At 37.0% G+C, this 18835-nt stretch overlaps 1 protein-coding gene across 2 annotated transcripts in view; it reads left to right on the top strand.

Annotated features, from left to right (window-relative positions):
* Positions 1–18835, top strand: part of LOC125242685 (acetylcholinesterase-like) — a 99356-nt gene that overhangs the window by 20165 nt on the left and 60356 nt on the right. The window contains exon 1 of one of the 2 annotated variants that reach the window (XM_048151553.1): positions 12731–12834. The exons of the other annotated variant lie outside the window; for it this stretch is intronic. The gene's annotated coding sequence lies outside the window, so the exon portion shown is untranslated. Of the gene's footprint in view, positions 1–12730; positions 12835–18835 lie in introns of those variants that run through there. 2 annotated transcript variants of the gene reach the window in all.

Here is an 18835-nt window from a genome sequence, read left to right as displayed (position 1 = left end):
AATGAGTAAATAAACATTCAGCCCACGGATGAGGGGCAGCCAGTGAGACTGAGAATTAAGTGTGATTTATGGGCATCGTGTGCCTCCCTGCGGCGGCTTGTTTGCACGGGAGAAAAGTACAGCAGGCGTATGAATAACGGCGGGCCAAATTGCTGGCATAGGACGTCGGATTTAATTGATATAGAATATATCAGGAAAATAGCGCTTGAACATATCGTCACTACTTTTAAAAAAACTTGTATCTTCGTCTGTCAATGAAAAGAAAATTGTAGTAAGTATGTATGGAATGCATATAGACTTACTGCATTTTAACTTTGAGGAGCAGCGTGAGAAGTAGTGACGATATCTTTTATCTGCGGGGCCAGCAATATATAGTCTTCTCATAAGAGATAAAGTGTAGGTACTATCAGCTGCAACAGCGCATGGCGTATTTATCAACGAATTCATTCATAATTTCTCAATGCACTTTTGTAGCTGATAGTACATAAACAACAGAAGAAAAGTCAGAAACGTAACTATTAGTCGCTCCAGGCTATCGGAAATCAAGATTACCGATAACCTGGGAACAAATCATGCAACAAATGAATGAGAATAAAAACATCCCTTGTGATGGAATTCGTTATTAGAAAAAAAAACTTCAAATCAAAACTTTATACCTATTTTAACAACATTTTATTCTTAAATATCTGGGCGACCGAGCTTCGCTCGGCTCTATTTTAATATATCATGTCTTTAGATAAAAAAAAACTCTTATAAATACAAAAACAAAAAAAAAGACAAAAAACAAAAACTTAATTTCTGGCCGGGATTCGAAACCCTGACACCTACGATCTATCTGCGTACATTAGACCGACCTCGTACGACTGAGCTAAGCGGAATCGATGCGCGCACGGCGAAATTAAGCACCATATTTTATGTTTACAAACGCGAAAGAAAAACTCATGAAAACTCGAAAATCTCAAGTGTCAATTATTGCCACATGTTAAATAAAACTAGCAGAGTAGCCTCCATGATTAAGTATACAATGGAATCAATTAAAGTTTCAAATTCAATAGCGCAAAAATGAGTCAGGGTTTTAGGATTGCCAGTGTCCGAGGTGGGCTAATTAATAGTGTAATCGACAAGAGCGATTACACTATTAGCCCACCTCGGACACTGGCAATGAAATACATATATGAAAGAGGCGCGTTCCTAGCAAACAGTCTAAGCTCGTGTAGGTGAACGCGTACCATGCTTGTATGAGTGAAATATGACAGGCCGACTGTTTGCGTTTTTGACAGGCGGTAACTGTAAATGAAAATGAAAATGAAATATTTATTTTTCAAGTATTACAATGCGCATATGAACGTCAAATAAAGCTACGCCGGCTCTAACCCTACGCCTCAGCCTCGAGAAGATTTCAGTCCCCCCTCAGTTGGGAGGGGGGTATCCACTATGGGACCGGCAAGAAACTTGGCGGGTAACTTCTTTTCAAAACATTACATCTTATAATTAACATGCATTAAATTTAATAACAAGATACAATTTAACATGCAAAAGTATTCATCAAAGAATATGAACAGACTAGGTACTCTATGGAAATTAATTTCAATAAATTATATTATTGCTTAATAATACGTCGTTCTTCTTCAGAGAAAACATATCAAATTGTCACAGAAGAAAAAGATAATATGAATCTCAATATCATTAAATATGTAATTTACCTACACAACATAAAATATAAAATATTTGATGTGCTTTCTTATCTGAACTGTGTCCTCTATACATAATACAATTATTTTAATTGCTATTCGTTTTTTGTAGTTTCTGGTTCGGGCCATGCATGTTTGTCTGTCAAATAGTCCTCGACTCTGTAATAAGCCTTTAACATCAATGATTTTTTTAAGAATTTCTTAAGAGCTGGGAGGGGTAATCTCAAAGCAGTGTCAGGTAACTTATTATAAAAATGAATGCATTGCCCAACAAATGACTTCTGTACTTTACGGACACGAAACTTCTTTATGGCAAGCTTATTTTTGTTTCTAGTGTTATAATTATGGATATCAGAATTCTTAGTGAAACAGTCTAAATTCTTAACAACATAAATTATACTATCATAAATGTATTGGGAAGCTACAGTTAAGATATTAATTTCTTTGAAGAGTTCTCTTACTGATTCACATGTAATACAAAGATAGACTGTATGTCAGCTGCTTTGCCCCAAACCAGAATACCGTATGACATTACACTGTGAAAATAACTATGATACACTAGGCGAGCTGTCTCAACATTAGTCAGTTGCCTGATTCTCCTAACGGCGTATGCGGCTGAACTTAATTTGCTTGCTAGTTTCCTTATATGAGGACTCCATTGTAGATTTTTGTCCAATGTTAAACCAAGAAACAGTGTTGTATCTACCATCTCTAAGCATTCATCATTCAAAATTATTGTTGTATCGATTGGTTTAACATTCGGCAGAGAAAATCGAATACATTTGGTTTTCTTAGAATTAAGAAGTAAATTGTTGACAGTAAACCACTGCAGTACATCAGCTAACGTGCTATTAATTACATTGTAATCCGTAGATTTTCGGTCAACATTAAAAAGCAGTGATGTATCATCAACAAAAAGTACTATTTCACAAAAGTTTTTTACTATACATGGCAAATCATTTATATAAACCAAAAACAGGAATGGACCTAAAATTGAGCCTTGTGGCACTCCTAATTGGACTACAGTCCCGCTAGAGCGAGTTTTGTTAACAACTACTGTTTGTGTTCTATTGCTAAGGTAAGAAGACATAAAGTTTAGGGCATTTATAGACAAACCATAGTGTTCTAATTTCAAAATGAGCGTTCCATGATCCACACAATCAAAGGCTTTTGAAAGATCACAAAATATGCCAATTGCATCACAAGAATTTTCCCAAATATTATATATATGTTTAATGAGTACCGAAGCAGCATCGGTCGTGGAACGGCCCCTTGAGAAACCGAACTGTTTGCTTGTAAGTAATCTATGTCTGTTGAAGTGTCCCAGTAGATCATTTAACATTAGCTTCTCAAAGACTTTACTTAGTACAGGAAGTATTGATATGGGACGGAAATTGGTTATATCTGTGAGGTAACCGAGAGGGGATGGGTGGCATTTTCAGCGGGGAGCGGGAGTGACCATACTGTACGATTGTATTCTTTATTATACTGTGCTAATAGTTAATAATCTATTGGCCTATGGCTATTGTGTTTTTTGCGTCGCACGGACATATTTGCATGATCCGTTTAATGTTATATCAAACCGTCGCGACTAAGCTGAGGCCAATTGTTTACATGATACCCTTATATTTCACGCTTATCACACAAATTGGTCTCTAAACATTATGTCACTGGTCGATATCGTTTTCTACTCGATATTATAGGTTTGTAAGTAAAGTGGGCCGATGTGTGTTCTTAGGCAATTACGCATTTATCGAAATTGTTAGTTTGATTTTGTGTCGTCTAGTTTATAATAACAGTAGGCATCTGAAGCGACAATCGTTGACGCTATGTGGCAATTGAAACACAACCTGACTCTGTCGCACCACTTCAGAAGATTGATGGGAGAGTTAGGTACGAAACGCTTAAAGCTCGGCCACATGTGCATTTTGATAGCGTAAGAGGAGCGGTAGCGGTAGCGTTCCGCCAGCGCACCGCTATCATTGCGCTCCGCTGACGCTACGCTATCAAAACCCTTTATGTGTGGCGGAGGCTTAATAAGCGTAAACAAACAAAATTGGAACCGCAGATGATCAATATGTTTAAGTTCGAGCTCAAGATTTTAGGTTTAGTAGATACCCGCACCTAGTTAAGATCTAGGGACCGATTCTTCAATAGCGAGTGCTTTATTCTCAAAAATCTATTGCGATTCCATGCATAGAAATTCCTAAAAAAGTTGAACAAAAAACACGAAATCGACTGGTAGACATTGAAAAACTGTTTAAGAAATGAAAATAACTGAACATAACATAATATTTATGCCATTAAGAAAAGTGTTAGGTATTAATGTCAAGGCCATTGCAAAAACTAAACAACATTACCCAAAAAACGTGTTAAAATGCCGCAGGTCAATGCGCAAGGACTAATGGTCCTAGCGCAATAGAAAATAGTCCCATCTACCATCAAATTCCGGTACTGTTTGCTACTATAATTTACCACGCTGTAAATAAAGGGCGGTTTACAAGCCGCGTAACCTTCGTGGAGCGAGCGCTAATCGTGAGATTATATGTCATTAATCTAATAATTTGGTCAGTGTAATCGTGGGTTACCGCGCGGCGCTGCTATAAGCAGGTAATAGCCGAAAGGCTACAAGTACTGGTGCAAGTAACAAGCGTGTAGGTATTAAAGTTTATATCAAATGTCCAACTAACTTTTCTACGGTAGTTCCCAGTAACTTTATTTGCCATCAGTCGGAATATCGACGCACTAATTTGTACGGTATGTGACATGACATAGGTACATACTACATAAACTTACGACTGAAACTTCTAATTTGGCCACTTTTAGAAATTAAGGGGTTGGAAGATTTTGATATTGCAGTGACAGGATGCTAGCCCATGACCACATTCCCGGTCGACTTGTGACCCGGTGGAAACGGGGAGCAAAAACTCTTGAGCCATTACCACATGAAGGAAAAACAACATACCGACTTCAGTAAGAAAAGCAATGATGGTAACATTGATTCGGACATCATGCATATGTAGGACAAACACTGGCTGGCTTAAATGGCGTGAACTCACAGGTGTCATGTGCGATAGGAAGATACCCCTAAGAGTGAAAGGCAAAATATACAAATCTGCAATAATACCCGCAATGCTATATATGGTTCTGAGTGCTGGGCTGCGAAGAAATGCCACATAAACAAGCTACACCACAGAGATGCGCATGTTACGCTGGTCAGCTGACACTATGACACTATTAGATAAAATCAGAAACCAGTACATCAGGGGCAGTTTCAAAGTCGCACCGATCTCAGACAAGCTGGTAGAGAAACGCCTGCGTTGGTACGGACATGTGCTTAGGCGACCTTCAGACCACATGGTCAAAATAGCATTGGCGATACCAACGACGACGCGAAAACGCGGGAGACCACCGGACACTTGGTCGACAACGGTGAACAAAAGCCTGCTAGAACTACAGCTAGACGAAAACCTAGCTCAAAATCGTGCTGAATGGAGAAGAAGGACAGCGAAGGCCGACCCCAAGTAAATGGGATAAGGTCAAGGATGATGACTTCAGTAAGAAAAGTCTATTATTACTTTCTATCTTATCTTATACTTTTAAACGAGCAATTCTTGTATATTTATTTATTTATTTATTTATTTATTTGTTTATTTATTTATACATACCGACGATCTCGGAAACCGCTCTAACGGAATCGCTGAAATTTGTTATGTGGGGGTTTTCGGAGGTGAAAAATCGATCTAGCTTATCCTTAGGTCCCGGAAAACGCGAATTTTCGAGTTTTCATGCGTTTTTCTTCGCGCGCCATCTCGTGTGCAGTAGTTGTATTGTTAAGACAGAATTATTTCGGTCGATGTAAGTACTATTTATTATAAAGACTAGATGGCGACACAGATCAAGGCGTCGTATACGAAACAACAAACATTAAGTAACTTATAATTCGCGGGCAAGGTGTTATAATTTTTTCAAGTCATTTCATATTAATGAAAAGAATACTTAACACAAATAGAAAAATTCACTATTTGAGCTTTTGTGGTGTAACGCGCGCCATCTCGTGTGGAGTAGTTGTGTTGTTAAGAAAGAATTCTTTCGGTCGATGTAAGTACTATTTATGATAAAACTAGATGGCGACACAGGTCAAGGATACAAAATAACAAACTTTGACTAACTTATGAATTTTATGATTCGCGGGTGACAACACTTACGTATTCATTAAGTGTTTTAATTATTATTACGAATTTTAAGCTTCTTCTATTATCTCAGTACTATTTTATAACTCAATACTTCAAACAGATGTGCTATTACATTCTAGAATTATCCGGAAATAATAGGCACATACCGCCATCTCTATTTGAGCTTTCGTGGCAAAACGCGCGCCATCTCGTGTGGAGTAGTTGAGTTGTTAAGACAGAATTCTTTCGCTCGATTTAAGTACTATTTATGATAAAACTAGATGGCGACACAGGTCAAGGATACGAAATAACAAACATCAATGACTAACTTATGAATCTTATGATTCGCGGGTGATAATTCGCGGGCAAGGTGTTATAATTTTTTCAAGTCATTTCATATTAATGAAAAGAATACTTAACACAAATAGAAAAATTCACTATTTGAGCTTTTGTGGTGTAACGCGCGCCATCTCGTGTGGAGTAGTTGTGTTGTTAAGAAAGAATTCTTTCGGTCGATGTAAGTACTATTTATGATAAAACTAGATGGCGACACAGGTCAAGGATACAAAATAACAAACTTTGACTAACTTATGAATTTTATGATTCGCGGGTGACAACACTTACGTATTCATTAAGTGTTTTAATTATTATTACGAATTTTAAGCTTCTTCTATTATCTCAGTACTATTTTATAACTCAATACTTCAAACAGATGTGCTATTACATTCTAGAATTATCCGGAAATAATAGGCACATACCGCCATCTCTATTTGAGCTTTCGTGGCAAAACGCGCGCCATCTCGTGTGGAGTAGTTGAGTTGTTAAGACAGAATTCTTTCGCTCGATTTAAGTACTATTTATGATAAAACTAGATGGCGACACAGGTCAAGGATACGAAATAACAAACATCAATGACTAACTTATGAATCTTATGATTCGCGGGTGATAATTCGCGGGCAAGGTGTTATAATTTTTTCAAGTCATTTCATATTAATGAAAAGAATACTTAACACAAATAGAAAAATTCACTATTTGAGCTTTTGTGGTGTAACGCGCGCCATCTCGTGTGGAGTAGTTGTGTTGTTAAGAAAGAATTCTTTCGGTCGATGTAAGTACTATTTATGATAAAACTAGATGGCGACACAGGTCAAGGATACAAAATAACAAACTTTGACTAACTTATGAATTTTATGATTCGCGGGTGACAACACTTACGTATTCATTAAGTGTTTTAATTATTATTACGAATTTTAAGCTTCTTCTATTATCTCAGTACTATTTTATAACTCAATACTTCAAACAGATGTGCTATTACATTCTAGAATTATCCGGAAATAATAGGCACATACCGCCATCTCTATTTGAGCTTTCGTGGCAAAACGCGCGCCATCTCGTGTGGAGTAGTTGAGTTGTTAAGACAGAATTCTTTCGTTCGATTTAAGTACTATTTATGATAAAACTAGATGGCGACACAGGTCAAGGATACGAAATAACAAACATCAATGACTAACTTATGAATCTTATGATTCGCGGGTGACAAAAGTTACGTATTCATTAAGTGTTGTAATTATTATTACGAATTTTAAGCTTCTTCCGTTATCTCAGTACTATTTATAAGGTAGTGGTAGGTCTGTGATGTAAAAAACACAAGAAATAAAATAGAACACCGAGCGAAGCTCGGTCGCCCAGGTACTACTTATTTAAACAAGTAATTCAAATTGGTGCCGTGTGGTGCTGGCATCATAAAATAATAGCATCATCTCATCCCGTCCCGTAAGGTCCCGGTCCCATCCCCTGGAAAACTGTGGAAAACGTGAACAAAGGTCGCCTTTAGCCTTCGCGGGGTCCTTGCTCACAAGATCTGTGCACGCTGCCACCATAGTCAAAAAATATTCAAATCTCCGCCTATTGTCGGTAATTCAAACCAAAAAATCCATACAGTTGGAATGCCTAAAATTTCCGCTCACCACTGTGCGAGCTACACGGTTATTAGTTACCGTACGGATCTCGACAGCCATCCAGCTTGGTTTACGTTTTAATAATAATGGGCACGCAAAACAAATTAAGTAGAAAGGGGACGAACGGCCCGGAAACCGGTTTTTCACACAAATGAAGACCTCAATATCCTCCCCGGAAAACATTATTTTAAAAAAATTTAATGATATGATGGAAACAATTGTGCATATTTAGTCAAATAGTGATCCCACGTCGTTTTAAAAAAAAAATACTAGTGATATGCTAATAACGTCTGCCCCATGACCACACCAGATAACTCTTAAGGTGTTACGAAAAAGTCTACAGCGTGATTTCATTGGAAAATAATACTTAATCTACAGTAAGTAATAATCTTAATTTATAATAATCTATAGTAATCCTACTTTCTGGATACTTTTTTCCATATTACGTTTTATTACAATTGTGTTTCATTTTCACATCGTGATGATGTTGGCTCCTATTAAATAATTTTTAGTCCTTAAAATAAAAGCGGCAACCTTCAAAAACCTAGTTATAAGGACTTTGCTACACTCCACCGGGGTCCATGTGAATCTTTTTATATATATTGTAACACGAATTGTACATACCATGGTTCGCAATAAATATTTACTTTACTTTACTTTACTTTACAAGAGTGCTGAACAGGCATCTTCTGGGCGAGCTCACTCCATTGTAGGCCATGTCTTTGCCTTTGGCTAGTCTGTGGCCAAGAGTAAGCCCATGCATTTAAAAATAAAGAAAAAAATCAAATGTAGAGAATTATGAAAAACATATTTTCCTTAATTTCAATATCCTGGGAGGAAAAAGAACACTATGTTTGTATCGACAATCAATCGTTACCATCCTCTAAAATATTTTCTAAGGGAAACGACATTTTCTTTTCAACCCGCGGTATTCCTTTGCATTGTTTAAAAATGTGGTTTTATTATGAAAGCTCGTGAAACTTAAGGGTGGACGATTTATTTACGCAATCGCGAAAACCGTGATTGTAAATTTCAATTAATATTTGCATGTTAATGAACTTTTACCCATGAAGGTAATCATAAATTATTGTATTTAAACACAACTCCTGGCGAAAATTGGATTCATATCCGTGAAATCAAGTAGAATTTATTGTAAATTATATTATGTATATGACCTTGTTATAAAAATACATAAAATACTTGTAAAAAATTACGTATTAATAGATATCGCAAGTCCTTATTTATAAATGGCATTGCGTCCTCACGCCCTTACACCCGACCTTGTTTCTATTTTCTCTTTTCTCTTCAACAAGCTTAGTATAACGAAAAAAAAAATTCCGAATCCTTGAAGTAAAGTAGTAGTACTCTTTTTTTATCTGCTATTTTTACTACGGGTCACTTGTTTATTTATTAAATTATTACCCCCTTCTTCATAAACGCTCACTAAAGTTATCAAGCCAATAACAATCGTTTGCCCCTTTCCAACGTATTGGTATGATAGAAAGGGACAAACGCTGGGACACACGGATTTAAACGGGTCACTTGTTTATTTATAAACGCTTACTAAAGTTATCAAGCCAATAATAACCGTTTGCCCCTTTCCGTCGATTGGTGTGATAGGTGTGTTTTTTAGGACAAACGATGGAAGGTTAATATTTTATTTTATAGAGGCTTTCGAACACTCCTGGTGACTATGCCAGCCTCATAGGAGATTTCACGTGTGCTCCTATCCCTCAGATCTGAATGCAAGATATGTTTTCGAATATGTAATATTCTCTCAGCTTCTTTTGATACCGGTTGAGAAAGCCAGCCATTTAGAGATTAAGCACTATCCAAACGGGTCACTTTAGCACGTGATTTGTTTTTAATTTTTCAATTTGACAGAACATCAGTATTTAATTGATATAAATCCGGCTTGCAGAAGGAGTGCTCATAAAAAATGCATGCTATCAACTGGGAATAGCAAACTGGAGCGAGTAGATCTGATAATAGTGCTTTGTGTGAACGCTTCATGATGAAATACATTAAAAGACGAGAACGGGGTCATGATCACATGAGTGTTTCAATGCGTGTGTCCAGTACCAAATGTGTGACGAACATGCCTCTTTATAATTATAATCCAGGGATCCTAGGGCTGGTTCATTCCTGGGGCAGAAGATTGGCATTGCCATCCGGCGGGGAAATGTGGCCAGCATTATGGGTATACTCTTCCGCAGGGAGCGGATTTGGGAGATTTTATTTGATAGTTTAGTTTATAAGGGTAATTTTAGATATTAAGACTGATGTATGTGTGATTATGTTTAATTTAATGTATATTTCGTATTTGAAATAAAAATATAAGATTAATTGTTTTATTATAATTTCATTCTGAAAAAAATGTTATTGGCGGATATCAGAATATTACGAACGTACCTATATAATATGTAGAATTAACATACATACACACATACATACAATCACGCCTGTATCCCATAAAGGGGTAGGCAGAGCACATGAAACTACTCAAGTTTCAGTGCCACTCTTGGCAAAAAAGGGATAAACAATAATTGTAACGTAGAATTAACATCAAATCGAATTTGTATTTTTAAACATAATAGGTACCTTTGTTATGAAAAATTTATTCTGCTCACGATGTCAGATTTGTTGGGTTTATTATATGTGTAAATAAAGTTCTTGAGAACACAGAACAGGTGAATTTTGGGTAAATCCATTTTAGTCGATTTTGGGTTCAACGAAATGCGTACCGCTCATGTCTTGCCGCTGTTCAGATCTTCCAGACTAATTTTAGCAAAATAATGAATTTTATTTTCTAGGGCCATCGAAAGTAGGTCATGTAAAGATAGGTCGCCCATAAATAGACCACCTATTTGCATCCGCCGTATTATGCAGAGTAATGACGTCAGAGGGATGAAAAGTTTTATTTACGGAAGTGTTCGTTGTTCTGTGCTTAATGGATGTTTCAAATGTTTCGCTATGAATGCCGTATTTGCGTATCTCGTTTGCGCTCTGTTAATGAAATGTAAATAAAAACAGGAGGGGGTAGTAAACGACGTTAATGACTCTAAGACGTGTAAGCAGAAAGTAGGGCGTCATCCTCCTTGCGTTATCTCACGCTTTGACAACGAATCCCAAGATTTGGCGTAGGCACTAGTTTTTTTACGAAAGCGACAGCCATCTGACCTTCCAACCCGAAGGGTAACTAGGCCTTATTGGAACTAGTCCGGTTTCCTCACGATGTTTTCCTTCACCGACAAGCGACTGGCAAATATCAAATGACATTTCGCACATAAGTTCCGAAAAACTCATTGGTACGAGCCGGGGTTCGAACCCTAGGCCACCAGCGCTTATGTAAGCTAATAAATGATAAATGATGATTTTGAATCATAAAACCCTGGGTGTCGTAGAAGTCGACAGTGGGATATGGGTTAAATTGTGGCGTAGGCGAGAGGCTGGCAACCTGTCACTGAAATGTGACAATTTGGATTTATTTTAACCCCTTTTGCCAAGAGTGGCATTGAAACTTAGTAGTTCATGTGTTCTGCTTACCCCTTTATGGGATACAGGCGTGATTAAATGTATGTATGTATGTAAAAATGTTATAACTTGATGGATATCATTTAGTTTTATCATTTAAAAGTTAGTAGATGTTTGTGATCACTATTGTATACGAGAAAAAACGAGCAATTGGATAAGGATATTCAGGATCAGTAAACCAAAGTGCCTATTTACTTTATATTTAGCTTTAGCCTAATTTATGAATTGTAACAACTTTGATAATTGAGGGAGCAAATTTATTCTTGTTCTTCTGACCATTCGACTCATTCGAATTTCATGGGCGCTAGTCATAACACTCATGTAAGGGAAAAGCTAGACGCGACGCCATCTATCCGATTTTATTGCTAAATAATTCATGAGGCAAATGCATCGCATGAGGCATATTGATTTGTATTAGAGATGGGCCGAATACGTACTTAGCCGAATACGAATATTCGGCCGAACATTCGGTTCAGCTGTTACCGAACCGAACATTCGGCCGAATATTCGGTTGCGCCATATTTTAAATTCTGGCTTACGGTTAAAAACTTTTCAATGATTGGTAATGGGAACATTTCTCTTACTAAAGGCTCTAAATGTTCCTATAATTTAGTGCATAAGAAAATATTTGATTTTTTACAATATTATTAGAGAAATACAAAATTTCAACGCATTTTTAACTTTATTTGGTAGTTCGTTAGAATGCTGAAATAGGATGTCATTATCCGATGAATTACGAAACAACATACGCTATTTATTTTCTTTGTTTATTCGTTAAATATTCGGCAATGTAACCGAACATTAAAAATCCTGCCGAATATGCCGAATATCGAATATTTACCGAATATTCGGCCCATCTCTAATTTGTTTCAGATTATATGCTACACATAAAATTCTCTTTGGAGCTTTGCTCAAGAGTATTACATTATGAGTTGATGGCAATTCAATCTTCATGTATTTAATTTTGCGTGTTTTAAGCTGTAATGATGATTTGCACGGATATGGCGTGGCATGGTACGAGTAGGTACAATGTTGACGGTAGATGTTGACTACAAAAATGATAAGACTTTTGGTAAGTAACAAAACTTATACATGTAGTCACGGGTCACGGAGTGCTTATTTTTTAACCGTCGCCTCACATCTCTCAAGAAGGACGGTTCTCAAGGCATCTGTATGTTTTTTTTTTTTAATGTTTTTATTACAAAAACTACAGAAACTGTCGGCCTAGCTGAAGTGATAATCGTTGACGTTACGTGGCAATTGAAACGAAGTTTGGAAATACTTGACATGGTAAACGGGACTTAATCGCCTATAACTAAGTTTTTTTGTAGGAAGTAAGAAGCGCCTGGCATCCGTTGGCTCGTTGGGTGGACGACATTCGAAAAACTGCGGGGCACTTTTGGATGAGATTAGCCTAGGACCGGGATAAGAGGCGTACACGAAGGGAGGACTTTTCTCAGCAGTGGGTGATTAATGGTTGATATGATAATGATGATGATGATGAACTAAGTTTTTAACAAACCTCCGACGTTTAAAGGACGGCGTTGTCCCCGTGGTGTCGGAGCAGACTCAAGATTAAGTACCTAGTACCTAGGCGACCGAGCTTCGCTCGGATCTATTTATTATATCGCGTCTTTAGACAAAAACAAAAACTCTTATAAATACAAAGAAAAAAAACTTTGTTTCTGGACGGGATTCGGACCCTGACATCTGCGACGTGCCTGCGATCATTAGACCGGCCCTCTCACGACGGAGCTACGCGCGGCCGACGAAATTAGCGACCATATTTTGCGTTTACTAATGCGAAAGAAAAACGCATGAAACCTCGTTTTCCGGGACCAAAGGCTATGCAAGATCAATTTTTCACCCCCGATAACCCCCACATAGCAAATTTCAGCGAAATCGTTAGACCGGTTTCCGAGATCGTCGGTATATATATATAGAGATAAAGAGAGCCTGGGACAACATCCAATCGGAAGTGTACGACGACCTTCTTAGCCACAGTACAGGTTCTGAACGTGCCAGACTCTTGGCTGTGGGGACTAAGGAGGCCCCTGGTTGCATGCATTCCCTTCGGTGCACACTGGCACTTTTTTGGAACCCAACCCACGAGTGACCTAGCCAAACAAGTGGAAACAACCTGTCTCTATCGCGCTTGCGTATTGCGCGACAGAGCCAGCGGCGTTCGTGTTTTGTCGGAGAAATGCCATTCGGATACGGGGCCTGTTTGCTACAGAAGAACGATAGCTACAGAAGAACGATAGCTCTATCTCGCTCTTACGAAGCGTAAGCAATCGTGATGTTACTATAGGTGGTGGTTGGTGGTGTATTACCGAGTACGAAACTATAATATTACTGTAAGTGGTGGTGACAGCTACTGGTTTCGTGTAAATCAGCTTGAACGCGTGTAAGTCGTGCATTGGTTTGATTTATTATTCTCGTGCTTTGTCTTCACGTAATTTACTATAATATTGTAGGTAGTTGTAAATTACGGACTATTAGAGTTCAAACGACAAGGCCGCTCCGGCACTATTATTGTTATGTTATTATACCACTTTTGATACCAGTAATAGAAGTTTGATTTAGGGGTAACCGTAAACAGTCTGCTAATATGGTTGTAGGATTTGAAACATGCGAAAACTTATGATTTTTTGCGATTTTAACATTTAAAAAGAAGTTGTTATTCTTACTTAGGTACTAGGTACAAATGGAACCCTTAGTGCGTTTTCACATTATCCGATCCGATATCGGATGTCGGCTCAATATCCCATACATTACAGGCGCCATCTTGGATTTATTCTATTGAAATCCTTCCGACATCTGATATCGGATCGGATAATGTAAAAACGGACTTATGGTGCCGCTCTGCCCGTCTGTCTGTCTGTCACATTATTTAAAAGAAAGATAGAGTATCTTTATTAGTAGAACCAAGCGTGTTTTTGATATTGAGAGGCATACCGCATCAAAAACACGCTTGGTTCTACTAATAAAGATAGGGGGGGGGGGGTAGGTCATAACCTACGAAGCAATACTTTACTTAGCAAGCTGAGACATTACCGGGTAATAATATTTGTGTATATTTATAGATATCCTTATATTTTTCATTAATAAAGTTATCTTGTAAATGTGTAATAAGGAAAGTAATTAAACAAGGAGAAAACGCTTCAATATTTTCGTTAGTACGACTGACCTCATAGGAGATTTAAATTTTTATTATACAGAGTGTAACAAAAATGGTGGTGATCCGTTTTAGGGCGTACTCAGTATCGTATTCTTATCAGGAAAAAGTAGAAGAAAATTTTTTTTTCGCTAAAAAAATTTTCACTTTTGTATGAGCCGGGCCGCGCGAGTCGGTCGAATCTCCATACAAAGATAAAAAAATTTTTTGCGAAAAAAATTTTTTATCCTACTTTTTCCTGATGAGAATACGATACTAAATACGCCCTTAAACGGATCACCACCATTTTTGTTACACCCTGTATAAGTTAATGTCAAATAATAAGTATGAAATAATTATACCTCAAAATAATTGCCATGGGTTTACAAGTGGTAGCTAGTACACATACAAGAAACAATCGATGGACGACTGTAAATAGGTATGTCAGTCGATCGTAAAATCCGCACGACCGTAAAGTTTCTATGTAATGTTTCGACCGTAGTAACATTAAACCAATAGATTGTCAGGGAGAGATTTGTTAGGTTAGTTTTGATGTTCAGTAGGCCTAGCACATGATGGCCGCGAGAGTATGTCGCCGCGAGATAGACTACCCGTCCTTATGTCATTAATACAGTTAGAAGAAGACGTGTCATCTATCTCGCGGCGACATACTCTCGCGGCCATCATGTGCTAGGCCTACAGAGAGCTCCTGGTACCTGAGGCTGGAATCGAACCAGCGTACTCTGCAATCGCGGCAGATGCCTGTTTATCCGCTCGGCCACCCAGGTCAAAGTTGCTGAGGTTGAAATTATCTCTCATATGAGTACGCTGGTTCGATTCCAGCCTCAGGCACCAGAGGCCTTGGTCACTTTTTCTTTCATATGTGTAATTTATTTCGGTTTTAATTTATATTATATTATAGTGGTGTGACTACTTTAAGATAGCACAAGTTGAAATATTTTCAATAGATTATAATTTAACTTGTGTTAATTAGAATTGGTTCAAAGAGCTGTCTAGTAGTAGGTGCCCCGCGTAGAGGATTTCGTCGACTCACTAAACAAAACTATTTTAAATAAACAATTGGCGTAAACTCATGGACATTGGAGTCGTTTTAATTTTTTTCGTTATTATTGCTGTAACAAGAAAGTTTACTTTTAAATAATGCTTTAATAAATTTACTATTATAATGTTATGAAAATGATTTCATGTTTAGAGTAATCTTTGTCTTATATTATAGCATATCCTCAACGCATCCATATATTGTGATGACATCATTCTTTATTAAACAAAACCGGCCAAGAGCGAGTCGGGCCACACTCAAAGGGTTCCGTAGCAGCAAATATAATAAACTTATTATGTCAATTTATCTCAAAAATTACAGTTAAATCAACCTATCTCAAAAACTATAAAATACTTTGATCAAACCAAAAATCGTTGAAAAGTTAATTACATGCATTTCTATTTTTTTTAGAATTTTATACCCCGTAGTTATAAAAATAGAGGGGGGGGACATACTTTTTACGACTTTGAGAGCTGATATCTCGAAAACCGTTCATATTAAGAAAAATGTTTTTTAGTAAACCCTTATATCATTTTTAAAGACCTTCCAACATTATATCACACGTTGGGGTTGTAAATCGAAAAAAAAATTTTCATCCCTCAGTTACATGTATGGGGGCCCCAATAAAATTTTTTTTACTTTTTAGTGTCATAATTTTGTTGGCGGTTCATATACATATTCCCATCAAATTTCATCACTCTAGTACTTATAGTTTACGAGTGAAATCGGCTGGACAGACGGACAGACGGACAGACGGACAGACGGACAGACGGACATGACGAAACTATAAGGGGTTCCATTTTGACTACGGAACCCTAAAAACGAGATAAAAGGCGTGAAACCGTGGTTGTTTTAACAGGAATAAAACCCGTGTCCAACGAAATGAATGAATACGTGACATGTCCTAATTTTGAGAACAATTTGAATCAATGTGGTGAATTTATTTGAGAGAACAAAATTATAGAATAAAAAAATAGACCTATTTGCACGAAATAGTAGTATTTTTCAAAATTATAAAATCTTTAAAGATAACTATTTTTTTTACATAAAGATACCGGATTGCAATACCTACGTAACATTCTTCATAACACATTTTATAAAAGTCGCTTGTAAAAAAAAAGAGTGATAAAGAGAACCGATTCTAAGAAGTGTTCAGCCAAAGACTCAGGTGGCTAATGGACGAATCGCTTAACTTTCTCGGCGCTCCTGCTCAATTCTAAGCTAAATCGGATTACAGACTTAACTTTGCTGTTATTGACCCTTGGGGATTTTTGGATATATCTGCATGTATTATAAAAAAGGTGAATTAATGTGAGATACATACATACATACATACAATCACGCCTGTTTCCCATATAGGGGTAGGCAGAGCACATGAAACCGCTAAAGTTACAGTGCCACTCTTGGCAAATAAGGGGTTGAAAGAAAACGAAACTGTGACATTGCAGTGACAGGTTGCCAGCCTCTCGCCTACGCCACAATTTACCCCATATCCCACAGTCGCCTTCTACGACACCCACGGAAGAAAGGGGGTGGTGAAATTCTTAACCCGTCACCACACGGAAATGTAATGTGATTATTGGTAATGTGTAAAAAATGTAATGTAAAAAATATTAATATTCAAAATTACGAGCGTGATATAGCAATAATACGCATTGTCGCTATAATATGAGTAGTCTTGGTCGACTTCTAAGTTCTAACCCCCTTATTCATAAACGTTTACTAAATATATTATTAAATTAAAACGGGACTTAATCGCGTAAAACTTACGTTTTATATTTAACCCGACGTTTCGGACATGACATTACGTCTACCCGTGACCACGGACGTAATGTCATGTCCGAAACGTCGGGTTAAATATAAAACGTAAGTTTTACGCGATTAAGTCCCGTTTTAATTTAATAATATGAGTGAAGATCGTGTTAGTTTAAATCAATATAACGTTTACTAAAGTTATCGAGCCGATAAAGTTCGTTTGTCTCTTTCCGACGTATTGGTGTGATAGAAAGGGACAAACGAACTTTATTTATCGGCTTGATGACTTTAGAGAACGTTTATGAATAAGGGGGTAGGTGTCTAAAAATTTCAAAAACAACACTGATATATTATGTAAATAAATAAATAAATATTATTGGACATTCTTACACAGATTGATTGAGGCCCACGGTAAGCTAAAGAAGGCTTGTGTTGTGGGTACTCAGACAGCGATATATATAATATATAAATACTTATATACATAGAAAACATCCATGACTCAGGAACAAATATCTGTGCTCATCACACAAATAAATGCCCTTACCGGGATTCGAACCCGGGACCGCGGCGCAGCAGGCAGGGTCACTACCGACTGCGCCAAACCGGTCGTCTGTATAGTGAAGGTAAAGTTATTGTTGAAACACACTTTTCGACTGTATTTCTCTCTTTTGCATCTCTATCAAGAACCTTCTTTAGAGCAGATACAAAAATGAGCCTTAACTCAATATAAATTTTTAAGTAAATAATAACTAAATTTTATTGTTAATTTTACGACTTTATTTGTTTCGATAATTCAAGAATGCATTTAAGAAATTGTTGACTACTATAATGTAAAATGAACACATTTTGATATAAAACCTATTTTGATACATTTTTATTTTGACTGGTAGAGAATGCCTCATGGCATTAAGTTCGCCTTTTGTACATTAAGTTGTTCTTTAGTGCAATAAAGTTTAAGTAAATAAATAAAAACATTTTAACATATAAATATAGCAATTTGGCAGAATTTCTTTTACGTTTACAGTTGATTCATCAAAAATGCAAGTTAACGATGCTTTTCGCGCTATATTAGTGGAAAAGAAACTGTAACAGAGCATGTGTAATATGCAGAGTTAATTTCCCTTGCGAATAGGTACTCAAAATTAATGAGAACTGAAACTTCTGAGATATACATTGAATATTTTGTCGTACGAGACTTTCACGTCACTAGAAATGAAACTGTAGAATATTTAAAACGTACGAGAAAATATTATATATATATTTCTTGGCCTGCCTTAGTGTTCCACATTCTATAAAAAACATACACCTGCGATAGATGTTAGGTACTTTAATTGCTGATTGAGAAACGGGCTTTACAATTAACTAACACTAAGTAAGTGTCAAAACTATGACATGTCAATCGCATATCGAACACACAAAGCCCGTTTCTTAACAGCAATTGATGTAACATCTATCGCAGGTGTATGGTGTTTTTAAAAAAAGTTACGAACTAAAACAACGAATTA

Source organism: Leguminivora glycinivorella, chromosome 3 (assembly GCF_023078275.1).
Source record: "Leguminivora glycinivorella isolate SPB_JAAS2020 chromosome 3, LegGlyc_1.1, whole genome shotgun sequence".
In the NCBI taxonomy this organism is placed as follows: domain Eukaryota; kingdom Metazoa; phylum Arthropoda; class Insecta; order Lepidoptera; family Tortricidae; genus Leguminivora; species Leguminivora glycinivorella.
Note: the sequence above shows the minus strand (reverse complement) of the source record. Positions and strands in the feature narration are given on the sequence as shown.